The sequence below is a fragment of the Trichosurus vulpecula genome, chromosome 4, assembly GCF_011100635.1.
Source record: "Trichosurus vulpecula isolate mTriVul1 chromosome 4, mTriVul1.pri, whole genome shotgun sequence".
Classification (NCBI taxonomy): domain Eukaryota; kingdom Metazoa; phylum Chordata; class Mammalia; order Diprotodontia; family Phalangeridae; genus Trichosurus; species Trichosurus vulpecula.
The window spans coordinates 356906869-356921062 of record NC_050576.1 but is presented as its reverse complement, the minus strand read 5'-3'; the positions used below and the strand labels follow the sequence as shown (position 1 = coordinate 356921062).

The following is a 14194-nucleotide window of genomic DNA, read 5'->3' as shown; positions in this document are numbered from 1 at the left end:
CATATGACAAAAGCTTTATATTCATGTGTACATGATAGATACATAATGCGTATACTATATATATAATATATATATAGTCTTTATATGCATATACCCCCACAATAAGATAAATGTGAAATCCTGACCACATAAATGGAAATGTACCAAAAATGTTATTTTTCCATTTTCCATTCAAATGCAAGTTTATGATCATTTTGCATGCACATAAATACATAATTATATTAATATGGATATATCTTACAGTTCAAAATTATATTTTCTACATATACACAGTCTCCCAATATTAAACCACAAAATATAAGACAGTCTGATTTGCTGTAATTTCAATAGGTGCTGATTTCTTACAATATTTTTTTTTGTGAGAAGTTGCCAGTGATTTCATAGCAACTCTGCGTGATAATCTTCTGACATATGCCAGCTGTGGAGAGTGTACTTCAGTCTAACAACTTTGGTCCCATTTTAGCCTGTAGACAAATACAGCTGCTGGATAAAGAATAAATTTAGATTTCTTTAATATTTTTATGTGGGAAGACATAATCACAATATGCATATCAATTATGCAAAAAGAATTATGCATTCTTAATTCTTTCCCTCCAAAAATAGAAGTCATTTTTACATATCAAGTTTTCTTTCATATACACATATATATGTGTGTGTGTGTTTCTGTGTGTATATGAACATATATACATATGTATATATAGTGTATGTATATGTGTATATATGTATGTGTGTGTATTTCTTTTACCTCAATATGAGTCACTTTATCTGCTCTCCACATTGAATCCTGTCTTATGACAAAGAAGTACTAAGTAAAAATTTTTCATACAGAAACCATAGCTAACACTATATTACTCCTCAAAAGTTGGATTTCCTTCAGACAATTGTCTCCTTTAAGCCACCCTCCCTCTTATCATGTATCTCTTTCTCTTTTCCCCTTCACATTAGTTTCCCCTGAGTAAGAAAGATTTGTATACCCAACTGAGCATGTATGCATATCTGTCTCTTTCTTTGTTTTTCTTTGTTTCTTTCTTTGTTTCTTTGTTTCTTTGTTTCTTTGTTTCTTTGTTTCTTTCTTTCTTTCTTCCTTCCTTCCTTCCTTCCTTCCTTTGTTTCTTCTTTTCCTCCTTCCTTCCTTCCTTCCTTCCTTCCTTCCTTCCTTCCTTCCTTTCTTCTTCTTCTTCTTCTTCTTCTTCTTCTTCTTCTTCTTCTTCTTCTTCTTCTTCTTCTTCTTCTTCTTCTTCTTCTTCTTCTTCTTCTTCTTCTTCTTCTTCTTCTTCTTTTCTCTCTCTCTCTCTCTCTCTCTCTCTCTCTCTCTCTCTCTCTCTCTCTCTCTGTCTCTCTCTCTCTCTCTCTCTCTCTCTCTCTCTCTCTCTCTCTCTCTCTGTCTCTTCTCTCCATCTCCCTCTCTTCCTTGCATGTCTCTTTTATGTGGGATAATATCCCACATTATTCCTCTCACTTTCCCTTTTTCCTAGGGCCCTGGGAGTTTTCTTTTTATGATTAATTTTTTAGGAAGTGATGGGTAGATTCTTTCAATTTTTATTTTGCCCTCTGGTTCTAGAATATCAGGGAATTTTCCCTTTAAGTATTCTTGAAATATGATGTCTGTGCTATTTTGTTGTTTTTTTTTTCTATCTTAGCTTTCAAGTAGTCCAATAATTCTCAAATTATTTCTCCTTTATCTCTTTCCAGGTTAGTTATATTTCTTAAAAGATATTTCACATATATTTTCTATTTTCTTAAAATTTTATTTTGTTGGTTACTAGTATCTTAGGGGATCATTACCTTCCACTTTGCCAGTTCTAATTTCTATTGAATTATTTTCTTCAGTAAGATTTTGTAACTTTTTCCACATTTGACCAGTTCTGCTTTTTAGAGTTACTTTCTTCATTATTTTTATTCCTCTTTTACTAAGCTGTTAATTCTATTTTCATAATTTTCTTACTTTGCTCTCATTGTTTCCTTCTATTTTCCTCCTAACAATCTTATTTCTTAATTTTGTTTTTGCTCTTTCTTTATATCTTCTTAGGAATTCTTACTGTGTTTCTAACCAGTCTTTATTTCTTTGAAGTTTTGCTTATAACTGTTTGAACAATATTGTCTTTTGAGTTTTTGTCTTGATCTTCCTTGTCACCGCAGTAACTTTTCATTTTCCAGGATTTTTTTTGCTAATTTTTACAACTTATTTCTTAACATTGAAGTTTATGTCAGAGTAGGGCTCTTTCATTTCTGGGAGTGAGGCTTTTTTTCATGCGGTTTTTTACAGCTATTTCTGTAAACTCATAAGATTTTTGTCCTTTCAGACTGGTGTGATCTAGTAGGATGAGTGGTCACTGCCCCCCTAGTCTTCATTCTGGTCCTTACATTGGGAGGGCTTCTGCCCCCTTGAAAACACAAGCAGTAGCACTCCTTTCTCTGCCTAGAACCACTGCCAGGAACTAGATTCCTGCTCTGTTCCCGCCCTGGAAATGTCATGAGGGCTCTTTTTCCCTTGTGACAGCAAGTTCTCTCAGCCCTGGAATTAGGACCAGGAACTGGGTAAGATGCAATGGAGTTGCCAAGTGACACCAAGTCCAGAGTTCAGTGCCAATGCAGGAGTCCTTTTTACTACCTTTGTGACCAGTTGTTCTATCCTTTTGCCTTCTTTAGGCACTGGGAATTCTCAGAAGTATTATTACTGTTGCTGGTACTGTAGCCACAGCCTATGAAGCCCACAGTTGGTGTTGCTGCTACACTGAGCTCTGGGTCAGCTTTTGCCCCAGTGTTATATACCTCTCCTTCTCACCTCCTAAACTGTATTGGACTGGAAAAAAATGTATCATGCCAACTTAATGTTAGCTGTGCTGCTCCAGAAATAGACATGATATTATTTTTAAATTGTATAGAGGGGAATTTTGGGTCAGTATAGCTGAAAAGCTGCTTCTATTCAACCACATTGACTTTGTCTCCACTCAAGTTTTCTTTCTAATAAATTCAAGTGTTATGGATAGATATGCAACAAAAGGAATCTTATATAAGTACAAATGTTGTGTGAAGTGATCAAGTGATATATTGATGTTCTCAGGATTAAATTAAAAAAAATACTTCTAAAGAAATTGCTGTTTAATTGATTTGGTTTATACATGTAAACTAGGGAAACCATCAGAAGACAGCATAGAACCCAAAGAAAATGATCAATAAGAGATTTCAAAACCATTTATGTTCTGGGATGTAAAACAGATTAACTATCATTACTTATTCTAAAACATTGCAATTTTGGTTAAGGTAAAGGACTTTATAAAGGTGAAATATGTTGTAAAAATCTGTGCTTCCAAATCTTCTTCCAAGTCTGGATGTGTATCAGTCTCACAGGCATATCAGACAGGTATACATTGCTATGTGACAAGGGTGAAGATCAGACGGTGCACATATCATTTGTGGTTAAAGCATCCTCTTGGAAGAAAAAAGAATATTTTATTGGTAAAGTCTAATGTAGCCTAATATCAGGTTGTCCCTGAAATTTAGATGTCTTTAATGCTTCCCTGTAAGGTGAAAACATTATTTTAAAATCCCATGGAATTATTGAAAGCTATCTTTTTGTGATATTTTTTTCTAACTCAAATTGTGCGGAAAGATGTATTTCCCACACCCCCTATTTTATAGGTTAGCCAGAAATGTTAAAGCACAGGAATAAATCTCCCATTCATTAATGTAATTTTCTATATTTTAAAAAAATTCTATTGGCTTTTTCTGATGTATTCTTTGAAAATGTCAATGCTTCTTTGAACACATTAAATGTAATTTTATTGGATGTCTATCAATTCATTCTTTATTCCCTTGTAGGTTATTTTTTGTAATATTAGAGGGGTATAAGCCTTCATTTCTTATCACACTTCTATTTCTTTTTAAATTTACATATTTTAGAAAGTCATTTTTATATGTATGCATATGTGTTTCAATGGAACTCTTATGCCATGTTAAAGAGGAAAACAACTATTTCACAGTCTTCCTGTATTTTAATGGGAAACAAACTACATTCTAAAACCTTATGGCATTTTTTAGTTCCTCTTTTCTCTTCCAGCAGTGGTGTTTTCAGCAACTCAAGTATAGTACTATATTTACAGGAGAGAAGATTTGATATAAACAGTGGAACAAAAAAGACATACAGACAAAACTAAATACATAATTTCAACTTTTTTTCTTTTCATTTTTTTTTTATTTCCTTGCACAAGGATTATGTAGCTTTATCAGCCTAGGCCTGGAATTTTTGCTCTTCTTCATGTTTACATAACATATATATGTAAATATGTATATATATATATATATATATATATATATATATATATTAAACTGAGATCAACTTTGTCTGAGTAGATCCTCTCATTCTTTATTTTTTCTTTTAAATTTATTTTATGTATATGATAATTAATTTATCTACTTATTCATTATACATGATATATCTATTTTTGGACTGTCCTCCCAGAACATAAAATCTTTACTGAAATGTGTCTATAGTTATATATCCATATATTTATCATGATTTTTACACATTATATATGCATATATAGTGTATGTATGTGTGTTTGGGGCGGGGGGAGGGAGCATGCTGTGGCTGCGGGAATGTCTGTGAAATACAAAACAAATTCCCACATTGGCCAAATCCAAAAATGTCTTATTCTGAGTTGTAAATCTGTCACGTTTCTGGCAGTAGATGAACATGTTTCACCTTTAATCCTCTCTACTTATGGTTCATCATTTTATTAATCAAATTATTCAACTCTTATAAAGTTGTTTTTCACTGAAATGTAATTTTCATAATATGAATTGTTCCCTGTGTTATGTACTTGTATCAGTTTATAATTACCACTAAAACTATGTATTTGATCATTTCTTAGAGTTCAATAATATTCCATTCCAGTTATATTTCATAATTTATTTATGCATTCCTTAAGTCACACTTAGCTTCAAATTTTTTGCCTAGTATGAAAAGAGCTGCTATATTTATGTTTATGTATATATATATACACACATACATATATATATATATATATATATATATATATATATATATATTATATAGTCATTTTCTTCTTTCTTTACTATCTTTTAGGGTACTGGCATAGTAGTTGTCTATTAGAGTATCTAGTTATATGCCTTTTTATTATAGCATACAATTTTTGATGTATATCCACTATTTTTGTAACTTGTGGGGGCCAAATTGTTTTTGGCTAGAATGGCTACATTAGCAGTACATTAATATGCCTTTTTTTTTCCTTTAGGTTCTTCAATATCTGTCATTCTCCTTTATCATCCCATTACTCATTTGATATTTGTGAGGTAGAACCCTAGAGTTGTTTTAATTTGCATTTCTCTAGTTAGCTACTTGGATAATTTTTTTATGCTACCATTTTAACTTTACTAATGGACAAACTGAGGCCCAGAGAGGATTTTCATATTTGAGTTCAAGTGACAGAGTCAGATGTTGACCAACTCCTCTGCTTCTAGATACATTGTTTTTCCCACTCTCCCATGACACTTTTAACATTTACTTGATTTTTTTAAATTACCATTATGTTTCTTATATCCTAATCATATGTTTTTAAAAAAGACATTTCGATGAACTAGAGCCTCTTCGAGATCAGAAATTACACAAATAAAGCCGTGTTTTCATAGTTTTTCAGTCATTAATCTCCATTCATCCTGCCGCAAGTAAATTTCTCTGAAGAGAGAAGGATTAGGTAATGTGTTGCTGCATGTGTCTGATGCCTATTAATAAATATCCATGAATTTAGCCAGAAGTATGAGCAGTGGTCTTCCATAATAGATACCTATCTAAGCAGCGACTGGTGCGCTAGTGGAAGTGAGGATCAGGGGCAGAGCGGCTGGGCCCCAGTCTTCTCTCATCTAGCCTCTTGAGCCCTGGCCCCTTCTCGACGTGGTTTGGGCTCCGGCTTCGGTTCTGGCTCAGAGAGGTAGCTCCCGCGGGGTTCATGTAATTTCAGAGTTCTTGGGGACAGAATGACACAATGGATGATGGGGGCAACATCTTCCTTCCTGACAGTATTATTTTCCAGATATTCTTGAGCTGGAGCCATGAAGATGTGATAACCATAGTGTTGGTGTGCTGCCAGTGTGAGGCAGCATCTTGAGATGAATTCCAGTGGAAGGAGCTGTTTTACAGATACTACCAGTTGGCCTGAGATGTCCCTCACCATCCAGCTGCTGTCTCTTGGTAAGAGAAGTTTCAGAGGCTCTATGTCACCATCCCCTGTGTGGAAGTACAGACCCTGAGAAAACACACTGATCAGGTCCTCCACCTCAGCTTTTCACACACAGAATATGTGTTTGTGTCCTGCTCCAAGGAGTGTACTGTAAAGATCTGGAACAATGGTCTGGCCATCTCCTGCATAGCTCTAACATGAGACCTTACAGCTGGAGCTAACCGAATTTTTCTAGTTCAACCAGGAAGAAACACTACTCCTTGTGCCAGAAGTTTTACTGGGGCCCCACAATTATTCATCAGGAGAGACTACTGTCATCAGCCTGGACAACTTTGCTCTTCCCTCATGAATGTGAAACAAGCCATATGATGTATTTGGGTGCTGGTTCAATGAAAGCAACCTGGTCTCTGGGAATCAACACCAGTTTGGAGCCATCTGTGTCTCTGTGCTCTGTGCTCTGGCTCATCAATGCCTTTCAGGATGGTGAGTCAGAGAATATTAATGTGGTGAAGCAGCTCTTCAAAATTCAGAACCTTAATGCAAGCACAATCTACACTGTGAGGGTGGCTGCTGCAGTCACTAAGACAGCCCTGACCTCCTACTGTATGCTGGATCCCGGCCAGTACCTTCCCTTGCCAGGTTTTTTACCTGGGGAGTGATAATGAGGAAGATGAAGACTGGGTCCTATTCCCACCTGAGAACCAGCTCCTGTAGGGATCCAAGAAAGGGCTGCAGCAATTCCTAGATGATATCATGGAGCAGGAGATGGAAAGAAATGTTTCAGAGTTTCTGGCCCAGAGCCAGTCCAAAGACCCAGAGCCCAGCAGAGAGAGCAATTACAAGAAGAAATACTTGATCTTCATCACTGAAAGCCTCTCCTACTACCCACATGAAATAGGCATTAAGGAGATCTTGATTCACCAGATAACAACAGGGCCAGTGCTGGGAAAGGAGCAACATTCAGATGAGTTCTTTGACTTATTGTATCATGTGATCAACATCCATGGCCACATCATTGGAATGGGCCTGTCACCTGACCACAGGTAAATATATGTCAACAGCCACTCATAGCCAAGTGGCTCAGTCGTGTCAGATCCCATGTAACTGCCACCTATTGCTGAGGAGCCTGACTAGCAGGTGTTTGACTCTAAGATTATGAAGGAAGTGAAAAAAGCCATCAGGGCCCACTGTGGCTGTACGCCGATGATAAGCACTTCTTCTGTTTCCTTAAAGAAAATGAATGTATGAAATGAAAGCCTATAAGGAGAGAGTCCTTGATCAGATGAATAGTTGTCACCAGCTTCCAGGTGGATAAGTAAGCAACTCCTCTGAGGGCGGCTCAAGTCTTCCTAGTGAGCCCATACAATGAATCTTCCTTACAAACTTCAAAAATTGAGTATGCTATCTTTGAAAGAGAACATATTGAAATCTAAATAAAAGGAAAGTTCAAATAACCTATTTTGTCAGCAGACATTTTGTTGCCAGTGGTACAGAAGACCAATATAGCTAGGTCTTGGACTGATACAACAACAATTGCTTGGCCAAGCTCTGGCATGAGGATGTGGTCAATTCTGTGGCCTTTAGCCCACTGAAACAGAAGCTGTTGCTGAGTGCCAGTGATGATAATACCATTAAAATATGGCGATCTCCCTACACTGTGTGCATCCATGAATCCTGTCATCCATGGCTACTCCATTCTTCTTCTCCTGGCTGAGCAGCCAAATGAGCTGAGGAACCCAGTCTTACCATCTTGAACTCCCAAGTTCTTCGGAGGGGGAGATACCTCAGTTCACAGGAGATTGTTCTAAGTATCCAAGCTATTAACAAACCAGAGAGAAGCAACAGTCAAGACAGGTGTGGCTATTCCAGGAACTGATTTTCAAGAGCCTACCAAGTGACGGTACCTGTCACACACTTGCTCAGGACCCTATTTTTTTGGATGGCAACTTAGTACTGAGCTGGACAATCCTTTCCCATTCTTCAGCTTGCAGTAGTTCTGCTACAAGATGAGGCTTAGCCATTAACATGAATTGTTTGTTGGAGGGGGCACAGTCTGTGTCTGACAGCAATATTGCAGAATCATGGAAGAAAGAAGAGTTCAGACACAAAATGCTTCACCTCCACCCCTTAACCTCAACCCCCATCCCTTCAATTCTAACACAGGGACAACTGAGTAGGATTTATGAATAGAAATAATTTTACAAAGTAGGTTATTTGAACTTTCCTTTTACTTAGGTTTCAATGTGTTCTATTTCAAAGCTAGGATTCTCAATTTTTGAGAATTGTAAGGAAGCTTAGTTGTATGGGCTCACTAGGAAGACCTGAGCCCCCTCTCAGAGGAGTTGCTCACTTACCCACCTGGAATACACACACACACACACACACACACACACACACACACACACACACACACATATTCAGTTGTACAGGGCTTCTTCAAAAAAAAATGACCATGTACTAGGGCATTAAAATGCAAAACAAAATGCAGAAATATGTAATGCACCCTTCTTAAACAATAAAGCAATTAAAGTTATATTTAGTTATATTTAGTTATATTTAGTCAAGGAGCATAGAAGTATATATAAAAATATTTAGAAACTAAATAATTTCTTCAGAAAGAATGAGTGAGACAAAAACAAATCAGAGAAACCATAAATAATTTCATTAATGAGAGAAACAATGAGACTACCTTCCAAAATGCAGCCAAAGCAATACTTACTGCAAATATATATATATATATATATATATATATATATATATATATATATATATATGAATATATTAATAAAAGGGAGAAACAGCAAAGCAATAAACTGGACATGCAACTTAAAAAAATAGAAAAAGAACAACTTAAAAATCCTTGAACACCAAATGGAAATCCTGAAATCAAAGAAAAGATTAACAAAACTGAAAGTTAAAAAATGAACTAATACCAAACTAAAAGCTGTTTATCTGTTTAAAAACAATAAAGTAGATGAACCATTGTTAAATTTGATTTTTTTAAAAGACAGAAGGAAGCTTAATTACTTTTATCAAAATGAAAAATATGAATACACCACTGGCATATATGAAATTAAGGTAATTAATAGTAGTTATTTTGCCCATATACAATAACTGACAATCTGAGTGAAATGATAATATTAGCAAAAATACAAACTGCTGAGATTAACCAAAGTGGAAATAGAACACTTAAATGTTCCAATCTTAGAAAAAGAAATTGAAACATAAATGAACTCTTTTAAGAAACAAAATCCCTTGGTTCTGATGGATTTGGAAGTGAATTCTACCAAGCATTTAAGGATCACTTAATCCCAATCTGCATAAACACTTTTTGCTAAAAAAAATAGGTAAAAGAGTCTCATCAATTTGCCAAGGGGAAGGCAGTAAAGTTATAAGAAACCAAGGAATAATAAAACAAAAATATAAAGAATGAAAAAATAGAAGAGAACATGAAACATCTCATAAGAAAAAAAACTGATCTGGGGAATATATCAAGAAGAGAAGATATAAGAATAATGGAATACCTGAAAAATATATTTATGATACAATAACATGAGGAATAAATAAACAAATACAATTGTCCTGAAGCATTAGAATGAAGGGGAAAGCAGAAATAGAGTAAATCCACCCATTACCACCTGAAAGGTATCATACACAGAAAACCTGTAGAAATAGACACATTCTAAACCCTCCAGCTCAAGGAGAAAATTTAAGAAACACAAAAAAACCAATCCAAATCTGGAGGAGCTACCATTAGAATCAAACAAGACTTAGCAACAGCAACCCTAAAAGACAACAGATCTTGATATCAAGGAGCAAAAGAACTGGGGTTGTCACCAAAAATATCATACCCAGAAAAAATAAGCATAATCCCGAATGAAAAAAGGACATTAAATGAATTGCTAGACTTTTGAGGTTTTATCGCAAAAAACACTGAACTCAATAGAAAATTTTACATACAAGGTGCTAGAGAAATATGAAGTATACACCAAAGACTAGTTGCAAGTGACTCAATAAGGACATACTATTTACTTTTTATATGAAGAAGTGGAAAACACATGTCTAAGATTGTTATCAGTGATTGGGGAGTTTGAAAGAAAGATTTTGTTAGACATGAATATGATGGGATTCCAAAAAGAACCATTAGAAGAGGAAAAAATGAGTAATTATCTTATACAAATAAGGGGCAAGAGGAAGAACTGACACAGTAGAATTACATGGGAGAGGAGGATATGTCATTCTGGAACCCTAGTCTCATCTGGAATGGGTTAAGGAGAGAGCAATACATAATTCATATATATCTAGAAGGACATAAAAGTCTTCTAAATTGAGAAAGAAATAACATGCTAAAGGGATAGGGAAGAGAGAGAGAATAAGGAAAAGATTTTTAGAAGGAACCATACATCAGATCAGGGTTAAAGAGAGAGCAGTATATACATTTAGAAGGGAATAAAAGTCTTTTAAATTTATGAAGAAAGAAGAGGTTGAGGGAATAGGATAAAGGGGATACAGAAGGGTATTTAGATTAATGGAAGGATAAGGAAGGGATCTTTGGAGATGGTAGGTTAAGTAATAGAAGAGCAAGGGAGCAGGTAGAAGTAAAGTAAAGGAGTCAGGAGGAATAAGAAATAAAACATACAGAAAACTTAAAATAAAGATCAGGAATAGAACATATTAGGGGAAGAAGCAGGAGTATTTATTATGATCTCAGACTAAGTTAAAGCTAAAATAGATTTAATCAAAAGAATAAAATAAGGAAATTACATGTCTACCATATTAATCAATATTGTTTTATACTGTTTAAAGTAACTAGACAGTATAAGAGTGAAATATTGTGGTAGGGTAGAAAATGATGAATTGGTGGTCTTAGAAAAATATGTAAAGATAAGGACTAATGAAGTGAGATGTTTTCCACCTCCAAAGAAATGGAGGATAAACAAACAAGTATAGTAGGGTCTTACATTGATGCATATAAATGTATATGTCTATATATGAGTATGATTATAGATATCTAAGTCTATATATGTGTAAATAAGTCTCTGTGTGTGTGTGTGTGTGTATAAGAGGAAAGGGGAAAAAAGAACAAAGTAAAGTGCACAGCAGACAATAAAAGATAATTTAAAAGGAAGGAAAGAAAAGATGGACAGCTCTCCACATATTGTGTAGTATTTATTATATAGGCTTTCTTGAAGTAGAAATTTATTGCTACATACTTGGAATCCTCTCACTCTCTTATGTCTTGCTTTTTTTTTTCTTTTCTCATCTTGTTTTTAAGTTTATATATTTCTTTTTTCCCTTATTTTATATTTTAGTACTTACATTCAAAATAAATCAATTTAAAAAGAAAAAAAAAGGTTTTTCTCTTATGCCCATTTTGACAGGGAATGTCTTCATATGCTTGGGTTGGTTACCACCCCCAAACTCACCAATGAGTTTGAGTCCCACTGGGTACCCTCAACCGAGTTTAGCCCATTTGCTGAAATGTTTTACTACATTGTGGCTACTGCACATCCTATAATTTCTTGGAGCCACAGGTGAGAGATAAGTGACCAGTTGGACAACAAAGGTGGAAAGTAGCTTTCAAAAGGGCTTAGTGGCCCTCACACTACAGTTTTTAATCTTCCGTGGACATCCGTATGTAGTAGGTATTTAATAAATCCTTCCTCCCTCCCTTCCATCTGAGGTAATTTCCTCTACCAATTCAGGTCTATACCTGATATTAAACTTATAGTGTTAAAGAATTTTCTGGAGCCCTGAGAGGTTAAATGACTTTTTAGGAAGTCACATAGACAGTATGTGCCAGAATTTGAACCCAAGTCTTCTCACAAGAATAGAATGCAAGGCATCCATTAAGTCTTTGTCTAGTTTTAAGAGATTAATGCATATTAAAGCTTAATAGTGTGCTAAGATTTTTGGGATGCTTTTACATATCAAATTTACAAAGTTACAATTAGTGATCTGTGTTCTACATAGATCCTTCCAATTCAGAAGCAAGTCATAGGAAAATGACTTTTCCTTCCTCCACTCCCCATCTGTATCTCAGTCATCTAAAAGAGAAAGAATAACCAAAGACAATAATGAAAGAAAATCATGGGTCTCTTCCACAGCCACATTGGAGATAGTGAACTTGGATTATTGTGTGTGCACATCTCTCTTAAAAAGGCAAATACAATATTATATATAATATGGATTTTTCTTTAAAAATATAAGTGGGAACAGTGTTGAAAAGAATTTTTTAAAGGGGAGTAGGGCACATAATAAGGTCTTTGACCAAAAAAAAAAGTTACCTGGGTTTATTAACAATTACCATCAAAGTGAAACTTAAAGGAAGGAGAAAAGGAAATAAAAGATACCCTTTGAAAATGTTAAAACACCTATCTGGGCTTTCATTATTTCCCTCCAGTCCTGCTAAAGGGTTCATGGAGAAGGGCAGTTTATACCACTGTTGTGTTGGACAGACTCATTTTCATCTCCTTCAGCATCTCTGCATGTATCTTCTGTTAGTAGTGATTTCACTGACTTTAAAGGCAGAATCACATGTTAGAGAAAACCCACAGACTTCAGAGAGTCGTATGAAGGAGATTCAGTATGAAGAAGCTTTGAAGTTTTGGGGGAAATTGCAGCAAGGTGGCTAAGGCTAGGCCTCTCATTTTGTTCACTGGTTTAAGAAAGGGCCAAGTTGTTTGTAAAATGAAAGAAATATTATACAATATCTACAATGGGAAACCACTTTGAATAACTTAATTTGCTTCAGCTTTCATGTAGTATATATGATAGGTTTGTTCAGTACTTGGTGATGATCTAAAAGCACTAAAACCTAGAAAGCTCTTAGACAATAGACATGTATGGAGATTATATAACATTAACTAGACTGTATCTCAGTTCTCAAGTTTAAGGTACAATGTAAGAAAACGATAGTGAATATGCACATTATATAACTTTTCGATTGAAGCAAGTTCTTTGCGGTCATTTGTAAAGGTTTCTTGGAGGAGGCAGACTTCATGATCAAATTTGTAGGATGCAAGCAGAAAAATGAAGATAAAAAGACTGGTATATTTCCAAAGGACAACAGAGTTATGTGAGGCTGCTTAAATGACGTGCCATCTATTCTTCTCTTGATGAAGGAAACTATAATGTCTATTAGACTGCTTCATACAATGATAAATCTAGAATACATGATGACTTTTAAGTTCATCTAGCCCAAGTATATCATCTAACAGATGAGGAAACTGAGTATCAGAGAAATTAACTGAAATTAAGTGAATTGTCCAAGACTGAGCAAGCAGTAAATTATAGGCAGGATTTCAACTTCAAAGGTTGGATTGTTTTTGTTGTGTCACGCAAACTAAACATTCTCATGCACTTTTACAACTCCCCTTGATTCAGAATCATTTGAGTTTTCTACTAAATACAAAAAGCACATAAAATCCTTACTTGACTATGCTAAAACATAACTTTAGATGAAACAAAATGGAAAGCTGTTAGGGTCATAGAAACCATTAAAAATGGCTAGGGAATAAAATGGCTAGGGATAAAAGTGGCTAAAGAATACTTGCCTACACAATGGCAATGCCATTTTCCTCTTGGTCAATAAGCTTTCTTTATAACTCTACCTTCCCTACCCAAGAAAATCTGTGATATACATACACACACACACATACACGTGTGTGTATGTGTGTACGTATATGTGTATATGTATGTATGTGTGTATATCTATATATGTGTGTATGTGTATATGTGTGTTTATGTATATATGTACTCATTTTATTGTATATGCTTTTATTTTTCCTGGTAAACAAAGATAGGAATGGGAATCCATCCTCAACTCATATACCTGTATTTCATCAATATCTCAGGGCTAGGCAGGAAGGAAGAATTCTTCATATAGCTCATTGTATCAGACACACATTCTGCAACCTTCAGATAAGTATATATAAAGGAATAATACATAGTTAGCCATTAAATGTTTCTATCATAAGATCTTTCAACTGAAG

General features: G+C 35.0%; 1 pseudogene; it reads left to right on the top strand.

The window, feature by feature from the left end:
- The first annotated feature begins 6005 nt into the window (after positions 1 to 6005).
- Positions 6006 to 7931, top strand: LOC118845390 (annotated as a pseudogene).
- The last annotated feature ends 6263 nt before the right edge of the window (positions 7932 to 14194 follow it).